Here is a 21739-nt window from a genome sequence, read left to right on the forward strand (position 1 = left end):
CCCACTTCAGCCTCTCAAGTAGCTGAAACTACAGGGGTGTGCCACTATGCCCAGCTAATAAAAAACACTTTGTTTTGAGATGGGGGTCTCACTTTGTTGCCCAGGCTGGTTCTGAACTCCTGACCTCAAGTGATCTTCTCCCTTGGGTCTTCCAAAGTGCTAGAATTACAACCATGAGCCACTATACCCAGCCATGATCCTCTTTTCATCTAACATAGGCTCTAGATGAGAGAAACTGATAGGCACTATTATAGTCTGAAAGTACATGTGGACAGTTTTATAGGATGGTTATTTCGGAAGTTGCCTTTTCTGCCTAAGCTGCCATCACACTGAGAGTTATGTCATCCCTTCTTTACAGTGTACTTTTCCCACTGCTAAGTAATGCTCCACAATGCATTGTAGCATCCAGTACAATAGCAGTTTCCATATGGCTCCTCACACATTTACTTCTATGCTCATTGGCAATTTAGAATGGCATTGTTCATTATATTTCAGATGTCAGCCTGGCTGGAGCCTATCCAAGGATGTGTACTTAAACTGTCAGCAACTGAAAGGCTGACATTGAGCATGACTCATTACCGTGCAATAGATGTGAGAGAGCATTTCAGGGGAAAATCAGCTTTAATCAGTGTCAGTAGATGCCATGTGATTTTCCCCAGCACTGATAATGATGCATCAATTCAGAAATGACAGCTGCTGGACACCCCCTCTTGCGTCATTTATGCTCCTCTATGCCACCAGGTTTTAAACTCCAGTCACTGATCTAATTTGCTCCTATTTTTAGAGGATCAACAGCAGTAACAACAAAGACATAAATAAGTATCCTTTCGAAATAAATTAGGTATGTAACCAGAATGATTATCATGACTGTAACTAAATACTGGCCTTTGTGATCACAGAGAAGGTTTTTTGCTTACCTACTGCTTGCATGGAAAAGTAAGATTTCCGGATTTTTGGAGATATTCCTAAAGGCAACATCTCATGTGCTTTTTAATAGCTTATTTAAGTTTGGTACAATCCCTGTAAAGTAGATTGATATCATCATCTCCATTTTGCAGCTGAGAAATCTGAGGTTCAATAAAGTCAATAATTAAATCATTTGTCCCACTGAGAGTCATTAAAAGTCAGGAAGGCTCAAACTGAAATGTTCTGCCTCTATGGCTTTCTAGAGGAGAATTGATGACAAAAAACGTTCTGGACCAAATCAATCAATAATCCAAATTGCAAATACTCCAAAGAGCTCTAGACAAGAACAGCCATCAAAATAAAGAAGCTGAAAGAAAAAAATTTTTATCAAGGGTTTTCCATTCACCTATTATTGGCCCAAGAAATGGAAGCCATCTCCAGCTTCACGCAAGTTACCACAGAAGCACCTTGACAAAGTCTCAAGAGCTGTATATTTTTCCATTTTGTCGCTACCATGGAAATACTGCCTGTTCAATTATTATCACGTTAGTTCCATTGGTAGTTTCCCAGAAGGAAATGGGCAGATATATGTCTGCTTATAATACAGCTTTGTAAACAGATAATCAGACATTTCTTCTGGTGGTGAGCAAAGATATTGTCTTCTCAAGACCCTCTGAGGATGGCACTAGGCAGACAAAAACCTGAGGAATTATGATGTTATAGTATCACATCCTTGCCCGTAGGATATTTAGTATGAAATCCTTTTTCCTTATTTTACTATAACTTACTTTTTTTCTCTTGCTATGCCTTAATAACTCTGAGAAATGGAAAATCTGAATGCCATGGCTGTTCCCATTTACTGGGGGTTTTAAAGATAGTTTTCAGGAGGCTGCCAAAGGTCTTCAACTGCGTGTCTGATGGACTCCAGGACCTCTTAGACTTGTAAAGCTCCTTTCTTTCTATAGGAATATTTGGAAAGCAATAAATAATTTCTGAACATTTGGCAAACACTTAATTCTCGCTAGGAAATAGCATAGGTACAAACCCACTCACTAAACCACAGAAGCCTGGCACACATTTGTAAAAAAAAAAATAGGACTATGAGTCAAGCAATCAAGATAAGTTTATATATACAGTTATTTCCCTTCAGCAGAAACATTTGGCAAAGTAGATATCCTTGACATATTTAGAATGATATGGAAAATTATCAATCGTATGATAATACAGTTAGTGTATGTATAGATTGTTAAATTATTTTAGCAAATATTTTGATTATATTAGAGGAAAGCTTAGTGTATATTATGTATCTCCAAGCTATGTTAGAATATTCTTGTTTCTTCTTTCTTTCTTTTAAAAAAGAAAACCTTTTGTTTCTGGCAAGAAACAGATACCTTTCAGGTAGTTAGATTTTTAGGAAGTGATTTTTGTTATATTGACAAATATTACCAAATTGTTTTGAAGTAATAAATTGTGTATTGGTGAGAATCGACTAATTAATGATAATAGGTTAATAATTACAAAAAAGGGTAATAATCAGTGGGTGCTGGATAGATGGTTGATATACTTTTCAGTTGAAGCTGTTTAATTTTTTAAAGTATTTGAATTGGTTCTTAGAGAGCGTGCTTAAAGTATATAAAAATGACTGGACCCCTCTGTAGCTCATGGCACCACTGGCAAGGCTTGCAACTGACATAAGACACCATATCTTGGGCTTTCCCTTTCAGAGAACCGGGAAACAGCTGACGAATAAGGGAGTACAGCATGGTCACATGATTAATTTTATCAAATGGGATGTTAGCAGAAGTAATATATTTCACTTCCTGGACATAGGGGTTAAGAAATGGATGTTCTTTCTTCATGTTTTCTTTCCGTTTCCACCAGTTGGTGAACATCAGTATGAAGAACTTGGAAACCATATAATCACTATGAATGGAACCAGAATATGAATGGGACCTGGGCATTTGAGTCACTAGGTAAAGAACTGCATGTTGACCTGGAACTGTTATCAGATTGTTATGTGAATTTATACATTTCTGTTATATAGAGACACTGAAATTTTATTTTGTGTTGTTTTCATTAGAGCCGGTGTTACTCTAAGTAACATAGGTCAAAGCTCTGAAAAGTCATTGGTTTGCCCATTAAAATGGGTCAGGCAATCTGACAGCACCACGAGTTTTGGACTTACTGGTCTCTTGGTGATAACCTCTGGCCAGCTGCAATTCTTCTCTCACCCACCAGAAAAATAGATGACCTGGTGTCTAGAAGGTTAAAATGGCCAGAACAACTCTTCTTTAATTTTGCCAGCTTCAAGAATATCAGGAGAGTAAACACATTTCATGTTTTCTGTTCTGCTAAAATTTTCAATACTGACTTAGAGAGTTTGGGATGATAGCATCTCAAAATACAGGTTATTAAATGTTTGAATGTCAATTTGTCCCATATACATCATTTTCTTACCATATCATGACATGCAAGAGCATTAAAACAGCATAGGCAAATATTAAATATTTCATCAATAACTTGAATGATAAGTATATATTAATCAGGGCTCTCCAGAGAACAGAACCTACAGGCTATATAGGGATATATAAGAGAGGGTTTATTATGGGAATTGCCTGATATGATTACGGAGGCTGAAACATCTCACAAAAATGTCTGCAAATTGGAAAAGCAGGGAAGCTGGTGGTGTAATTCAGCTGGAGTCTGAAGGCCTGAGAAGCCAAGGGAGTCAATGGTGTGACTCCCAATCTGAAGCTGAAGGTCTGACAACTGGAGGATGGGGGAGGAGGGACTGCTGGTGCAAGTCCTGGAGTCCACAGGCCAGAGAACCTGGAATTCTGATGTTCTAGTCAGGAGAAGATGGATGTCACAGTTCCAGAAGAGAGTAAATTTGCTCTTCTTCTATCCATTTGCTCTATTTGGGTTCACAAGGGACTGGATAATGCCCTCCCACATTGGTGAGGGTAATCTTCTTAGTCTACTGATTAAAATACTGAACTCTTCTGGAAACACCCTCACAGACATACTCAGAAATAATGTTTCCTAGCTATCTGGATATCCGTTAACCCAATCAAGTTAACAACTAAAATGAACCATCACAGAGTGCATGTTTTTCAAAGTTGCTACAGAGGCCAGGATGAAAGGGACAGGTAATACAACAGACGAGAGAATAATTCTTTTGCTCTCATGCATCCAATCTATTTCTTATGTCGTATTTGACCTCAAATATCCTTGTCCTTTTTTTTCTTCTAGTTAATTCCTATAGGTCTTTCAAAATTCTCGCTTCCTCTAGGAAGCCTTCTCTTCTTCCACCCGTAGCTGATTTATATTTATTTTCTCTGTACTTTCTTAGTGTCTGGGCATGTCTCTATTTTTGTACTCACATATAGCCCCATATTTTGATTACATTTATGAGGGCTTTTTTTGGTCTAGTAGTCTACAATTTTTTTCTTATGGCAGACACTCTATCTTATTCAATGCTGTATCTTCAAAGTCTAGCATTTTGATTATTTTATTTATATCCCTCCCTCCCTCCTTCCCTCCCTCCCTCTCTCTCTCTCTCCTCTCTCTTTCCTTCCTTCCTCCCTCTCCTCTCCTCTCCTCTCCTCTCCTCTCCTCTCCTCTCCTCTCCTCCTCTCTCTCTCTCTTTCTTTCTTTCTTTCTTTCTTTCTTTCTTTCTTTCTTTCTTTCTTTCTTTCTTTCTTTCTTTCTTTCTTTCTTTCTTTCTTTCTTTCTTTCTTTCTTTCTTTCTTTCTTTCTTTCTTTCTTTCTTTCTTTCTTTCTTTCTTTCTTTCTTTCTTTCTTTCTTTCTTTCTCGCTCTGTCTCCAGGCTGGAGGGCAGTGGCGTGATCTCGGCTCACTGCAACCTCTGCCTTCTGGGTTCAAGTGATTCTCCTGCCTCGGCCTTCTGAGTAGCTGGGACTACAGGCACAGCTAATTTTTGCATTTTTTAGTAGAGACTGGGTTTCACCATGTTGGCCAGGATGGTCTCGATTTCTTGACCTTGTGATCCGCCCAGCTTGGCTTCCCAAAGTGCTGGGATTACAGGCATGAGCCACCGCTTCCAGCTATATCCTGTCTTTTTCTAAGACTGATTTATGTTGGTTGGTATCCTCAATGAACAAAAGACCAAATCACTATATTTTTTTAAAAAATCAATAATCACAAATGATAAACTCAAATGAGCAAGGTAAAATAAAAGTGTATCAAGATAAATTTTCTACTTTTAAAAAAATAATAAACACAAAATGGAAACAAAAACAAAAATATGCTCTGTTGCAAATAAAAATGTAGGATTCATGGCTTTTCAAAAACTAATGTAAAAAAAATCTGAAGTTTTAGAGGAACACAAGTTCGGAAGGAACTGAAGAAGATATGCTGCATAAATACAAGTAGAGGGGCCTGATTAGAACAGAGGATAGTGCCATATGCTCTCTAGGGTGAGGGAACAGCATTCTTTATAATGACAGGTGCCAATACTCAAGAGAAACCAGAGGATGCCCAAAAGACAATGACCAAGCCAACGATGAAGACAGATCTAGGAAGACCTTTCAAATACCCAAAGGCTCTCATGTACAAAAAGTTACTCTGATGAATGATATATGTACAAACAGAGGCAAATGTGTATAAGTTGCAGAACATCGGTTGTGTAGTTTTGGAGACACATGTTCCAACAATAAAGAATTTTCAAAGGTATTAAGGGCTACTTTGGGAAGTTTGTGAAATTTGGACAAAGGCTGAATTATGTTTCATTAGAGTTGTGATAGAAGAGATTCCTGCCTTAGGAATAAGGTAAATACTACAGACAGAATGTCCCCTCTTCCTAAATTCATATGTTGAAAGCTAATCCTCAATATTACTGCATTTGGAGGTGAGATTTCTGGGAGGTGATTAGGTAATGAGAGTGGAGCCCTTATGAATGAGATTAGTACCCTGAATAAAAGAGAACCTTGATGGCGCTCTTACCCCTTCCCCGATGTGAGATCACAGTGAGAAGAAAATCGCCTGTGAACAAGGAAGCAGGCCCTCACCAGATACTGAGTCTACTGGCATCCCTATCTTGGACTCAACAGCTTTCAGAACTGTAAGAAATACATTTTTGTTCTTTATAAGTCAATGGTGTTTGGTTATAGCAGCCTAAACAGACTAAGAAAGTAAACCATAAAAATGTGTCATCCTGTAAAACCTGAATATTCCAGATTGTCTACACTGAATAAGACTAATCATGTCTTACTCCAATGTGTGCATAAAACTATCCCATTTAACTGTATCTCTTTGCTTCTTCTCCTTCCTTCTCTTCCACTTTTGCCTCCTTTTGTCTTTCATCTTTTCCTTCTTCTTCCTTCTCATTAATAATCCATCTAGCAGCTACCTTAGGTCAGGCAACATAGTAAGTACTGTGAGTTCAATAATGAGCAAGTTAGACAAGGTTGCTGCCTTTACAGAGTTTGCCATCTAATGAGAAATATAGACAAGTAAAAAGGTAAATGCAATGCATATTGTAAAAGATGATGAAGGGGGATTTAGAGAATGCTTATTAACCCAGGGCATAGAGTGTTTGAGGGAAGCAACATCAAATCTGTAAACCTCTTGGAGCAAGCCCAGCAATACAGGCATTGGTAGCATTGACACAGCAGATCCAATGTAAGCTGCATTCATCTGGTTCTTTCTATTGATATTTTCCCCAATATTCTTTAAGCACTTTCCAAATTTACTTTTCAATCATCAAATGTCCCTGTGAGAGAGATAAATATCATATCCTTTTATATCCATCTTATAACTGTCAGTGCTCGGCAGGTGAGTTAGGAGGTGGTGGGGGATAGAGAGAGAGAGAGAGAGAGAGAGAGGAAAATAAGAGGAAAATTACCTAAGTTTCCCAGGAGATATTGTCTCTTGTGACAAGTTGGATTTTAATTTCAGGGCTGGGTATAAGCTAGCCTTGAATGCATAATGGCTAACATGATTGCCTGCTGAGCCACCGTCAATCCAGATTTGAAACTCATTATAGTAAATTGCTTTGGGATACCTTGAGCATGAAAAATGCAATAAAAAACAAATATATTTTGCAAAGGTGGTAAAACTATAAAGACATTTTTAGAGCTTGCCTCATGGAAGTGAGATGCCAAAGACAATACAGAGGACACTGACTCTGCCCATGGAGAACAGTAGTATCTGTTGAAAAGAAGAGAAAAAAGCTTACTGTGGTCTCTAAGGAACAAGGGACTAATTAACTGAACTGGTCTCAATACACCAACCTTTATTACATATTGTCTATTAAGATGTCTCTACCAGAAGCCAGTGGTGACACATGCTAATTGCATGCTATTTGTGTTGACTATCATACTCTCCATAATGACCATTTGTTTCTACAAAATTGCTACATGTCAACACTTCAACCAAACAGTCCGGTTAAGGCACAAGTGACCTCTACTAGGCATAATTTGGGTTGGTTTTCATTCTTTGTCAGTCTGTCAAGGAAAGGCAAAGAATCTGGCCAGCATAATTGGGAATGACATTAATTTAGTACTAAAAATGTATTACAGATTTTCTCCTCCTTATTCTAGTGAATGACATTCCCACCTTACTGCAAGAAGACTCTTAATAAAATAATTTTTAAAGCATTTATTTTAATTGGTCATGAGAGAGAGATGTTGTATTTTGGGGGAATAAAATCTCTACTAGGATCTTTGATTGGCCTAGGATCATTCCAAACCAAAATGAATAACTTCACCTAAAAGCATGATATTTGTTGTAATGAAGAAAGAAGTAGGTAAGAGTTCAAGGGTACTGGATTTCAGTTTCAACTCTAACTAGTTGAGAGATCTTGAGTAAGTCATTCTCTTTGATTTGATCTTTCCTCATCTAGAAAAACTGGATAATCTGTTTGCAGGCTTCATACTTCTTTATCTCATAATTTTTGGGGCTCTTTGAAATTTTTCTTTATAGCACTTATCATGGTTTTATTTGTACTATTATTGTGTGATTCTTTGATTCATAACATTTTCCTCCATTGACGCACTATGACAGCAGGAATCATGTTTAATATTCCTCAACATTTCAGCTCCAGCTTCTTGTGTAAGTTTCTTGTACAAAATAGGTACTCAATGACTACTTGAATCGATGAATACATAAACAACAGTTTAGGCTAGGTTCTATTATTTTGAGTCTTAGAAATGGCATTCCCTCAAGACTTACTGAATAACCCAATCTACACATGACGTCTCTAAATTTCCAGGGCAACTCATCTATGTTTGCTTTAGAGAGCTTAAACTCTTCCATCTTCCATTATAATTATTTATGTAAATGCTTAGCCTCCTATCTATGGCTCTGAGAGATGCCCTGAATGACTGCATTTTGTCTTATATATAATAGGAATTCAATCAATGTGTGTTGAATTTAAGAGCGTGTCTGTGCTTTATTTATCTTTATATCTAAAGGCAATACATGTTTTATAGTGCTTATTAAAGTTGGTAATATTTCACTTGTTTGTCAGGGATTTTTAGACTATAAATAACAAAGTTCAACTCAAACTGGCTTAGCCAATAAGATTGTAACTTATGACTCACATAACTGGAACAGCCAGATAGGCTTCAGAAGGGTTAATGGTATCACTGAAGTCCCAACTTTCTCTCGCTTCTCTCTCCCTTCCATAATTTGTGCACCTTCCTAAGAGTGCATGCTCTTAAGATGACTGCTAGCAGCTTCCTAGAAGTATATTTATTTATTTTTAATAGTCCTCACAGTGTGCCAGGTGCTGCTTTCAGTGATTAATAAGTATTAATTATTAATACCCCAAACAAATCCCATGGGTAAGAATTATTATTATCCCTATTTTGCATATTATATTAATAACATTGAGGGCCAGAGAAATTAAATAATTTGCTTAAGATCATACAAAGTAATCATGATTTAAGCTCCGGTACTTTTTATCTCAAAGTTTCTGCTCTTAACCACTATACTTCCTCATTCAATACAACAGAAATGAAGCTTCTTTATTATTAAATACCAAAAAATAAAGCAGAAAAAACCTTCCCAAAAGAACCAAGCAAATATCTCTTTGCACTTTATTGGTCTGGTTAGATTAACTGCTCATTCCAGTCACCTTGTAGCGAGTGGTAGCAATGTTAAGATTGACTTAAATGTATTAGGACTAAATTCCGGAGTGGAGTGATGTGAAAATCTTATGGTCTGAGTAGAACAGGGTACATATCCAAGAATAGTTATTGATACTGTTATCATACGTGTGAGTGAGGATTTATTTGGTAGACAAACAAGAGCAAATGGACACTGAGACAGGTAAACCTCAAAAGATATTTGAAGACCAGCTAGATGCTAAATTTTCTGTGACTTAAAAGAATAAACGTAATCAGTTCACTAGAAATGCACATTTTAGTTTGTGTACAACAGCTCTTGAATAATTTCATAATCCTGATTAGAGGAAGTCTATCTACATGGTAGCTAAAATTCATTGATTATTGACTACACTGGCTAGATAGACAAGGGACTTACTTGATTAAACTTTAGAATTGGAGTTGTTATATAACTGTCCTATAATTGAGCTTGTAGAAATAACTGGTCCTTGGTTTAAGAAAATTCAAAGGGTGTATTTACTAATCTTTGGTCTGTAATAATACGGCGAGCATGAACATTTGAATAAAACTAGTGGATACCTAGTTGCAGTTTGAGAAAACTGAAAAGGAGTAGATTATTGAGTAACTAAATCAACATAAATCAGCGATTAAAAAACAAAGATGATTTCCCAACGAATTTATGGACTTCTGCCTGCAAATTGGCTCCTCTGTACACAATCTAGAATGTATCCAAACGTCCAACATGCTTAACTGAAAAGATAAGGGATCTGGATTAGAAAATAGCTGACCTGTGCTGAAAACCAGATGCTTGCAACTCAGCTGCAATTTCTGGGATAAATAAATAATGGACAAAAACAACGTTTTAGAAACTCTGGTGTCAGTGAGCTAATGGACAGCTCCAGACAAAGACTGGAGAAGAAAAGCATTGTTATTTGAGGATGGTAATAGAAGTAATTATCTTTGTGCCAGAAAAAAATAGCACAAAAAAGCTATGATGAGTCTATACAATCAGTCAACAAAAGAAATTTTCTAGAATTATTTGACCTAATTACAACAGAGAATTTGCTTGCTGTTTTTGTAAATATCTTAGGGATGTAGCACTCACCACACAATGATCTGATATCATTAATAGGTTGTGCAGTGTAAAGCCCAGAGCCAAAAAGAGCTTAGGGACTCTGGACAAAGCACAAACAAAGCACTGGGAATGAAATGAGCAAATCAGGCACATGGAATTATAACACATTGAAGAGAGTAGAAATAAAAAGAAAATCTGAGGCTCTGACTTTGCAAAACTAAAATACAATAAAATGAATGCAGAACCAAAGATGAGTAATAAGTGAAAGGACCTTTTAACTCTAAATTCAGTTTAGATCATCAGCTTCATCATCCAACTACCTCTGGTTTATTTAGCATCTATGCAGATACAAAAAGAAAAGGGGATAGAAGTATCTTGATTAAAAGTAATTAGCAAGGGATATTATTATACTGATCCTACAGCATTATTTTAGATTAATCAACAGTCTTTTTAAGAGTCTAGATATTTGGGAGTACGTAACTACTTTTAAGATGTGACTTATTGCAAGGACAATTTTTCCAAACATATTTTAATCCATGTGTTTACCAGAGTCTTCAGGTAAACACTCCCTTATTCTGGCAATCATAAATGTCTGTTTTCTCTTATCTGTTCTTGGGTTGCTGAGTGTTACCTGATAAAATCATATTACCATTTAAGTCAATTTTCCCCCCAAATTTATAATTTTGATATTTAACCTGTTCTTTAGTGATGTTTAACAATTATTTACATACCTCTCTTTTCTAATCCCAATCTTTTAGTGCTTCAATTTTACTACCCTCCATAAGGTCTGCTTTATTGATCATTTTCTATATTTTCACCCTTCTGCAAGATAACTTAGCCTCTTACTTCCCAGGCATAAATCCCCCTAATACTTCCTTATATGCTCTTATCCATATCCATATTTTTGCTTGTTGTTTGTCTTTCTTCCTATTTTAGATGAGGTAGGAGAGTAGGAGAGTGGTAGAAATCCTTTTTGCTGTCCAAGTTTTATCCCTCAATTATGCTCTGGAATATAATACTCTCTTTAGTCTCCATGAAACATTACTTGGCAAACTATCCTTGTTAATTTTTTTCTTTCTCCCTACCTTATCCTTCCTCTTTTTCTTATGCTCAAATATCCTCTTCACAAAAGCATGCGATTTTTCCTCCATAGCAAGCCACCATCCTCTTTCTTTTCTCCTCTTCATAGTTAGATTTTTGAGGTCTTTGTCTAAAGTAGGATTTCTCAGTCTTGGCACTATTCACATTTTGGGCCAGATAATGTTTTGCTTTGGGAGCTGTCTTATGTCTTGTATAATGTTTAGCAGCATGTGCAGTCTCTGCCTACTAGATGTCAGTAGCACTTCCCCAGTTGTGACAATCTAAAATGCCTCTAGATATTGCCGAATGTTCCCTGGAGGGCAAAACCATTCCTGGTTGAGAACCACCATCTCCATTTGTTTACATCCGAATTGCTATTCAGTTCAGTGCAATACAACTTCTGCTTTGGACAACTCTGTGCAAACTGCTTAATTACAGAGCACCAATATTCTAATGGCTAAATCCAGTGGTCTAGTTTCAGTCTCACCTTTTTGACATTTAACTTTGTCAGTGGTTTCCTCTCTTTGAAATCCCATTCTTCAATGGCTTACAAGGACTGCTCTCCAAGTCTTTCTTTAGTCTCTTTTGCTGATTCTTCTTCTTCTACCCTACTCCTAAACCCCACATGCTTCTCTCTCCTTAAGGCCTAGGTCCACCTCCATGACTCTAACTAATCAACTATAAATAGGCCAATGACTCCACAAACTTAACTCCACCCCAGACTGCTTTTCTGAATTCCAGACACACATTTATAACTATCAAGAAACTTGTTTCCAGTTGATATCTCAAATGTACTTCAAAACTCAACATGTCCAACTGGAGCTCTCATGTACATATTCTAAAAATCAAATAGTTTCATGTTCACGGTCTCCACTTACTAAAATAGCATTCATCAGTCAGCAGTCAGCTAAGCTAACACTTTATAGTCAGTATAAACTCCTCCTAATACTGAATTTCTAGATTTGTCAGTCACCAAGTCCCTTGAACGCTAGCTCTAAAATCTCAACTATTCTTTCCATTTCATTTTTGTGGACATTGCCCCAGTTCAAACAATATTCCACTTTTACCTACACTCATGCCTGTAAAGTTTCTCATTCAACCTATTCATTGTCAGTTATTTTTCTAAACTACATATCTGATTTGGCCACTTCCTTGCTCATAATGCTTTTGGTGGTTCTCATTGTCTAAAACTGTATTTCCCAGACTATGATCCTAATAACTTTTGGTGACACAGAATATGATTTTGGTGATATGTACATTTTTTTAATTTAAAAAGTTTTGCATATATTATAATTTGTATTAGGAAAAAAATATAGCTAGCACATCAAATCTTTGATTTCACAGACATTGCCGAGATTGAGCAATATGTTATTGCTCAAGTCCAATTAAAAGTACTCTGAGAAAAAAATATCAAGTATGTAAATAATAGTTTATAGTGGTGACAACATTTGTGCCAGTGGTATATAGATGTTCGAAGTTTGGTAGCTGTCAGACTTCTAGATAAAATCTAAAGTCCTTAGTAGGTCATAAAGTTTTTCTCATAATCTCATCAAACCTCTACATAGTGACTTATCCCACAATTCCCCAATAACCACTCGATATTCAAGCCAGCCAAGAAGTTCTTTTGTTACTGAGCACGGTATGTAACTTCCTGACTGTCTTTGTTCTTACTGTTCCCTCTGCCTGAAATGGTACTGTGGCACTTCCAGGGGATTGCTTCTTTCCATGTCCATTCCAAAATTTTTCTAATGTGGCTTCCTGTGTGGCTAGTCTAGAGGATGTCCCAGACTCCTGCACCTGAAGATCTGGATCTGTCTGACTCAAGACCGGCTAATCAGAAACACATGCATGAGATTTATTAGTCAGAAATGACTCCCATAAGGCTGATCTTCTGTTGCTTCTGCTCTTTCTGTAGCAAGCACAGTCATGGGGATGTTTAGTTTTCTAAGGAAGCAGGATGGAGGATAGCCCAGGAGTTGACCCGCAGGGCAGAATTCAGGCATTTGTGGCAGATTTATTATAGCAGATTATAGCAGAGGTAGACTGGTCCCAGAGGCAAGAGATGGTGGGAGATTTCAAACTCTTTGGCTTCTGGATCAGCTTTTAGACTCTTAATGGTGACAGAGATATTTGCTATTCTGTTGGCCAGTTCCATAGTGTTATTCTGGAAGCTGATTCTGGAAATTCAGCCTTAAGCCTGTTCCTTTAAGCTATCCAAGGTTTCTGTGAACACCTAATTCCTTATGTTGCATGGACTCCTACTGAAACTAGCTAGAGCACTTTGCTTATCTGATGCTAAATGCTGACTAAAAAAGGTTTTTGCTTCTACTCTTTCCAATTTGTTTTTTGTTCCACTGTTCTGTACTTTTAATAATGAATGTCTTATTACTTTGATAAATAAGAAACTATTTTACATGTGTTATTTGTAAATATTCACACACATATATTGGGTAAATATATGTGCATATATGCTGTATACATCAGCATATTCAGAAACAAAATAAATGTTCCTGCAGAAGAACCCCAAAATTTTCACAGTAAAAAGGCTCAAATGCCTGTGTTTCTCCCACCATGTACTGCGCCAAATTTGCAGCTTGTTTTCTCTTTTTTCTTTTCTTCTTTTTCTTTTTTTTTCTTTAATCTCTACTGCAACCCTATAACACAGTTCTAGTTATTTAAAATCCATAATTCATTTAGTCAGTGGCTGGCCTGTTATCTCCAATATACTACCAAAATGTTGATTAGAATTTTCACCTTTTCAAAAGAAATAAGTTGCCTAAGAATCTAAAACCCCAGATGACAGTCCCTGTCCCCCTCCCAAATTAAAGAGAGCCCTTCTTGTCATAGTGAGATGATTTTGCATCCAGAGTGAGCAGAGACTGAATTTCTCTTTCTTGGCACATTGTGCTACTAATTTCAAAGCCTTTAAAGGGAGATGTTCTTATTTATTTATGTTAGGTTTTCAGCACAGTTCCACCAGGCACTGCCTGTTTGAGTTCTGCCTGTTTCTTGATGTTCTAATTCACTGCAAGCAGAGATGCGTTTCTAGCAGCATGCAGGTTGAAAGGCTGACATCAGCCTGTATGCTGCTACTAATCAGGCTCCCTGGTTTGGTCCAGCATTTTAATTTAGTTCATTTATTTATTTATATGTTTGTTTATCTTTTCGCCTGCTTAAAAGTCAACTATGGCCATGTTTCTCTATCTCCACAGCTTAAGAAATAAAGACACAAGGAACAAATTCCTCTCTGTACACATACAGTAGACAACTCTTTTGACTGCATTCCCTCCTGCCCAGAGTCTCCTTTGTTGTTTGGGATTCATTTAGGCATCTTATTACTCTAAGGCAAACAAAATATAATATTAGTAGCTAACATTAATTGAATATTTAACAAGTTCTAAATGAATTACGTGCAAAAATCATTTAATTCTCACAAAAGTCCTATGAGTTAGATCCTAATTTCACAGTTGAAGAAACTGAGATTTAGGAAAGCTAAATAAAGTTTCAAAAATGAATATAAAAGATTCCCAGGTGCATATCTATGAAAAACATTGGTATTTCTTGGGCTGCATCACTCTGGGGGTAAACTAGTCTGCTCACAGCCACAGAAAAATAATGTAGCTCTAAATTCTGATGACATTCTTGGAATTGCAGGTACTTTAGACTCAAGTGAAGCACTAACCACCAGTTCTTCCGTGCTTATTGTCCTCTGGGATACCAGATGATCCTTCCATTTCATTTCTCTCTTGCTTCTCTGCCTAAAATGCTTGCTGTTATTTCTTTCTAGTCTCTGTTGCAGAGGTCTGGGTACTCTGTCTAGGAGTATCTCTGCTGGCAGTAGTGTATGTTAGAACTTGAGAACTGAGAAGTAAAATCCCTGAGTAGTACCAGTTTTGAACCAGGGGTATAAAGCGAGTACCAGTGGTATCACAACCAGTGGTATAAAGCAGGTCAAACCCAAATGGAAAATCTAGTAGATGACTAAAAGATGGAATCCAAATTGATGTGTGATTGGCAAGATCAAAACTAGCAAAAAAAAAAAAAAAATTAGCTGGAGAAACTGCAGTGAAAGACCATGAAATCAAAACCAGGTTGCGGAAAAACTCTTCTATCTCTAACGCCCTATGAAAGTGCTCATTTCCCAGCCAGAAGAACCTCAGTGTCAACTCAGATGATGTCCACAGACAACCAGTTTAAAACAGAAAAAAGCTGCTCATGTTTCCCTTTGTGATGGAGTGGTGCCTGATACATAGTAGACCTCAGTAAATACTATTTGGGAGAAAGTGCATGCATCCTGGGATGGAAATGCTTATTGATTAAAATCAAAGGTTGTTAAGTCAGACCAAGGGTATGTGGAATGCCCAAAACAGGCTCCCTTGATTTTCAACCAGGCTGAGTTTTGAGTTGTTTCTTCTGTCTTTTGACACTTGATTGCTGTTTATGGCTGGCTGGAAAAGATTTACTGGTTTAGAAGGAGAAGACATGCACACCTCCACACACAGAAACACATAGGGCTTCACCAGACGTCAAATAACTCTAATGAAGGTTTGATGAGTTAAGGGTAAGTGAATCAGAAATTTATTGATTCAATTTCCTCTGCAATACACAAGGGTGTAAAAATTCAGAGAAGAGTTCAATTTGAAGATATCGGGTTTAAAATACCTAAAGCAAAATTTGCCAAGCCATAGTACAATGATTTTCTCCCAGTCTAAGCCGAGAATGTCTATAACATGCATGGACAATACATTTATTTTAAGTCTGGTTTAATAGAAAAATGGTTGAACCTGGGTTACTAAACCTGGGATTCAGTACCTGCTTTCATGAAATGAATGATAAAAGTAATAATATTTATTCAGGACTTAGTATGGGTCTGGCACCATTCTAAGTGCTTTACACAGATTTCCACATGGAATTATCACAACAGTCCTACGGAGTAGGTACTACTGCTATCAACAATTTATAGATTAGACTGAGGCACAGGGAGATTAAGGAATTTATCTCAAGTCAAATAGCTGGTAACTGAAAAACCTAAGATTCAAACCCAAACAGTCTAACTGCAGATCCATGTACTTTTACTTCTTTGATCTAGATGTCCTCCTCTATAGTTTCTTCCAGTCTTATACCCTTTGACCAACTGTCTGTTATCTTCCATGGTGCTGTTAAGAGGCATTGGAATACTGATACTATGTCTCTACCCTTGGAAGACTCACAAGAGGGAAGAAGGCAATTAACTTTAACAGCTTTAATTCATATTCAGAAAGCCAAAATGAAGTATCTGGGGATTCATAGATGGGACACATGCCATTTTTGAAGCTGAGTCTGGGAAATCTGAACTGAAATATGAATGATATCTTCCAGGTCCTGCCAGAACCCCATGGTTACAGCATGGCCTACTGATGCATACGACTAGTTTCTCAAAATGGTTCAAGTAAAGGTTTAATGTTCGCTTTAACTTGCCTTGTCTGGGATGATGTGATACCCCTTATTCAAAATGCTTTGACCTCTATAGAGTACCAATCATTTCTAGTGACCGCAAGTTTGGATTTTGTAATGCAGACCCATAGATTATAAATAAATAAAAGTATATTTAATTTTCAGTCTTCATCTGGAGATATGGTGGTATTCAGTGTTAACAGGAATAAAGTAATTAAGGATAACTAAAAATTATGGGAAATGACCAAAAATAAATAAATTCTGATAGAGTCATGAAATGGAATACTCTTAACACATTAATGGTTGGTAATCCTGTTTCTCAAAACATACAAGGAAAGAGAATAATATATTGAATACAAGTATAACCATAATAATGTAAAATAAACAAACAAAAATCAAGCATGGAAATAAGACTGGAAGGAAAGTCATCAAAATATAAATAGTTTTTATTACTAGGTGGTTGAATTATGCTTTAATTTTTGTTAGGACTTTTGTTTCCAAATTTGTAATAATGAGCATATATTTTTATTGTCATGAAATAGAACCCTAATGATAAAATATATAAATATTGCTTAAAAGGCTCTCTGAAATTTTAAATAAAATCTTTAATACATGCAATTTTTGTGAATGCCCTAATGATGGCATGACATACAGCAGAAGAAATACATAAGTGGAATTATGAGAAAAAACATACAGAAAGAATAGCACATTATAAATCAGATAATGTGGTTTCTTGGATTTGCTATTCACTAGCTCTGTAACCTTGAAAAATCATTTAACCTCTCTAAGCCTCAATTTCTTCATCAGTAAAGTAGAGATAATAATATTTGCCCTGTATACCACAGAGAATTGTTGAGAAGATGAAATATGTACAGAAATGCTTTGGAAAGTTTAAAGTAACATAGGATAATAAACCCTATTCCTATTAAAGGGTGATAGTTAACTATTTCAATCTCTGAGAATAATATAAGAATTTCTAAGTTACCTTTTTTTTAACTTTATTTGCTTTTAAAAATTGCCTTGACTGTGAGTGAATAGTCTTACTTTGAGTGCTACAAATGAAGGCTAGAATTTACCTAGTTATAATATGATTGGTGAAAAGGTGGGGCATGGAGTGCAAGTGACAAATGACTGCAGGAATATCACCGTACCCAGCATACCTACTAGAATTTCTGGTGGGAATCATGGGGGGAAACTTTAAATACCACTGAGAAAAACAGAAATAAAAGATCCTAAGAGGCAGAACGTGCCTATGTGAGACACTATGTCAGGAAAAAAGGATCATTAAATTAGAGAACAAATGCCTTCTTTCCTGTCTTATACAAACATGCTTTTACAACCACTTTGAAACAAATCATTACAACACAGTATGCTTAGTGCTATCATGGCAAGAGCAAAGTGCTTTAGGATCATGGAAAAGGATGTGGCTAACCCTGCTACAAGCTGAAAAAGCCTTCATAAGGTAGAGGCAATGATGGAGCTGGATTATGAAGATTGTTATATGAGAATGAGAGGGACAGCATTTCAGGAAGAGGAAGAAGAAAAGGAGGTATAACCACAGGGAAGCACCAAAGAGCATGACCTGTTCATGGGACTAGATCCTCTGTGTCTGGAGCTGAGAGTTAATTAGGGAAGAAGTGGGAGATGAGCCAGATAATAATTGGGGCTAGTGTGAAGTGTCTCGCATGCTCTTATAAAAAGTCTGCACTTTAGTCTAAAGTATGCTAATACAACTAATATTTTAAAGCCATGGAATTGCATGGCCATATTAGACTTTTAGAAAGATAACACTGGCAGCCAGACTGTGAATGATAAGATGAGAATTTGTCTGGTGGGCAGAGGCCAGATAGGAAGCCACATTTTGCTGAGAGATTATCAAAACCAGGTATCAGAGAGGACACAGGAACAGAGTGGATGAAACATTTAAAAAACAACAAAAAGATAAAATTAGCTCACATTCATAGATCATTACTACAGGCAAGGCACTGTGAGATGTACCTCACTTGGGGTATCTTATTTTATTCCTAAAAACCCCTTGAGGTAGGCATCATGCTGATGACTATTTTACAGATGAGAAAAACAAAGGTAGGGATTTTATGTCACTTGACAGAGGTCTCAGAGTGGTGAATGCTCCCGAATTTTATGTGCTGAGTGTGGAGATGGCCTGCTTGTGAAAGACTGTGAAGAAATGTGAAAGGCCCAGGTGATTACCCACAGTTGCAGATTGGGATGCTGGGTGGAGAGAAAATAAATGATAGCGAATAGAAGAGAGGGAAATATTGAAGAGACTGAGAATACAACCCATATTGGAATTGCTGAATGTCAGATATCTGAGTAGAGAGTCCAAGAGGTATGTGGAATACTACTTTAACATCAAGGTGAGAGGTCTGGGTTGGAGGTAAATGTTTGATTAATTTATTGGGCATTTAAACCATGACTAAAAGAAAATGCTGATTAAAATCAGTTATATTAATTGAGAGAAAGAAGAAAGAAAGAAAGAAAGAAAAATGGGTTGAGAGAGATGAAGAAGGAAGGAAGAAAGAAAGGAAGAAAGGGAGAGAGGGAAGAAGGGCAAGAGAGAGAAAGAGAGGGAGAGAGGGAGGGAGGGAGGCGAGAAAAAAAATCAGTGGGAAGGGTGCCAGACCACCAACCTCAGAGAAGCAGAACTCCTGGCTAGAATGCACTTTTTAAGCACATTGAGGGCTACTGGACCTGTGGGACACATTTTCTTTCTTTCTTTCTTTTTCTTTTCTTTTTTTTTTTTTTGAGTCAGAAAAGAAGCATAATGAAACGCAGGCTCCATTGTGATCATGCCAGTGTGATCTGAGGTTGACAAAGAAAATGTCTTGCTAACCTCTGTGCTTAGGGTGGCCTCCAAAACCCTGAAATATTTACTGCAATCCATTATTTTTCCCCACACAAAAGAACACTGCTGTTCCATTTGAACTCTGTATTTGATCAGTTAATGAAGAAACGCAGTGTTTATTCTGAGATGCAGCTAAAGTCACATCTTGAGTTATTGACTGTTCTGGCTTTGATGGAACAAATTACATACCATCATGGAGCAGTCAGATATGCTTCTCTGAGTACAGTTACTTCCCTCACTGCCAAGTACTTTTCTATTGATTCTGTAAAAAACCACAATATCTAAAATAAAACATGAAACCCACCTTCATTTACATAGGGGAAGTATTTTAAACTCTGCACACTCTGTCTCAGTAATATTATACAACATAAAACCTATTAATCCTTTTTGAATTTTAACAAATCCCAAAAGCCTCTCCATCAATTTCAAGCAAGAAAGTCTGGTGTGGGACGCTTTCCCCAAACTTTAATTTTGTAATAGAGTTCTTCAGTTCAAATGGGTTTTTGACCTAGCTAATTTAATTGTCGTTGTTATTGATAGCTGCAGAGCTGTAAATAAACCTCATCTGAGAATGTGCTTGTGAGGTTTACTTTCCAAACAGCATTTTGGATGACCCTCCAAGTGGCAACATTTCCCTTTGTTTCTACAAGAGTATACTGTTTTTCATCATAACCAACATAAAAGGGTGACGTGAAGTGTTTACTATGGCAGAATATGGGGCATCAAAGTGCTTTCCTCCCCTAGAACCATGCTCCCTCTGGGATCAGCCAGGGCTGGCTCCATGACCACTTTGCCAGGGGAAAACACACATGGTCTAAAGCATCCAGTTTATTGCACCCTTCTGCTCCATCTGACTCATTTCTCCCCTAAATAAAGGAGGAGGGTGGATAAGAAATGGCCTGGAGAACCATTTTTGCAAAGGCAGGATTAAAGGAGAGCATCTGTGAAATGTAAAGTCCTTTCCTCCCTGTCATCAGTTAGAAGGTTGGCTGAGCTTCTGGAGGATTGGAGTAAACTTAGGGGAAAACGGCTAAGAATAGCCTAAGGGAAGGAACAAAGGCCAATACCCAAGATCTTGGCATGTCTTGAGGGCTGTTTTTTGGTTTTTGTGTTGTGTCGATTTGGACTTTCCTAGAGAGAGTTGAAGAAATCATGCATATGGTCATCCTGGTCTGTGCAAGGTCCCTGCCTGTTTTTCCCTGTCTCCCTCCAGCTTCTTCCCTCCCTTCTTTCCTTCATTTCCTGTTCCCTAATGTCCCCAATCCTTGCTCCCATCTCCTACCTCATCAACAGTCAGCTATTCAAGCATATTTCATATTGTATTCTTTCATTTATATATATTCTTATGAAATATAAACTATATGCATTTAAATGCATACACAAATGTAAGTATGTTCTAAATCTTATTTTTATTTCCTTGATTCAGTACTGATTTGTAAGATGTATGTTGCTGTATATAATGTAGTTGGTTGCTTCTAAGTACTCTATAATATTCCAAAGGGTGAATCTACCATGTTTACTTATCCAGTCCTCCAACTGGGTAACTTGATTGCCTCCAACTTCCCACTATCTCAAAGTATGCCACATTTAAAACTCCTTGCATACATTTGTCTGCTTTTTCTCTTTGATATATATCTAGGAGGTGGGTTGTTAGTTCCCAAGGCATACGTCAAGGCATTTGATTCATTCTGGCTAGAGGAGTTTCCAGAAGGACTTCCTCAGGCTATAGCCCACCAACAGTAAATGATGGTTTCCATACTCCCGCAGCCCCACCAATGCTTACCATTCTCTGGAACAGAGAATGTTCTAATTCTAATTACTGACGAATTTAATTATCCCTTCTTTTACTTGCTAGCCTTTCTCTTTTGTGAATGACCTGTTTATATCTTTTGCACATTTGTCTATCTGGCTCTTATTTTTCTCTTAACTTTTAGTTTTTTATATATGGCATATGTAAGTTTCTTATAAACTTTTGACATTACAAATAACTTCTCCAAATTGGTTACTTGTATATTAATTTTGTCTCTAATATCCTTCATTGAGCAAACATCTTTCATTTTAATAACATAAAATAATTTCTTTTGCTTTTAACATCATCCTACACTATCTTCTATGATATTTATATTATCTTTCACATTTCGGTCTTAATCCTGAGAAAGTGAGGGAGTTGGGGAGATAGTTTTCTGAAAAGTCCATCTTTCCACATGGGTTTGTGATGCCATGAAAATATGTGTTATATTTCTCTCTATATAAATGTGATTTTGTCACTAAGCTCTTATTCTGTTCCAG

The sequence above is a fragment of the Macaca mulatta genome, chromosome 15 (assembly GCF_049350105.2).
Source record: "Macaca mulatta isolate MMU2019108-1 chromosome 15, T2T-MMU8v2.0, whole genome shotgun sequence".
Lineage (NCBI taxonomy): Eukaryota > Metazoa > Chordata > Mammalia > Primates > Cercopithecidae > Macaca > Macaca mulatta.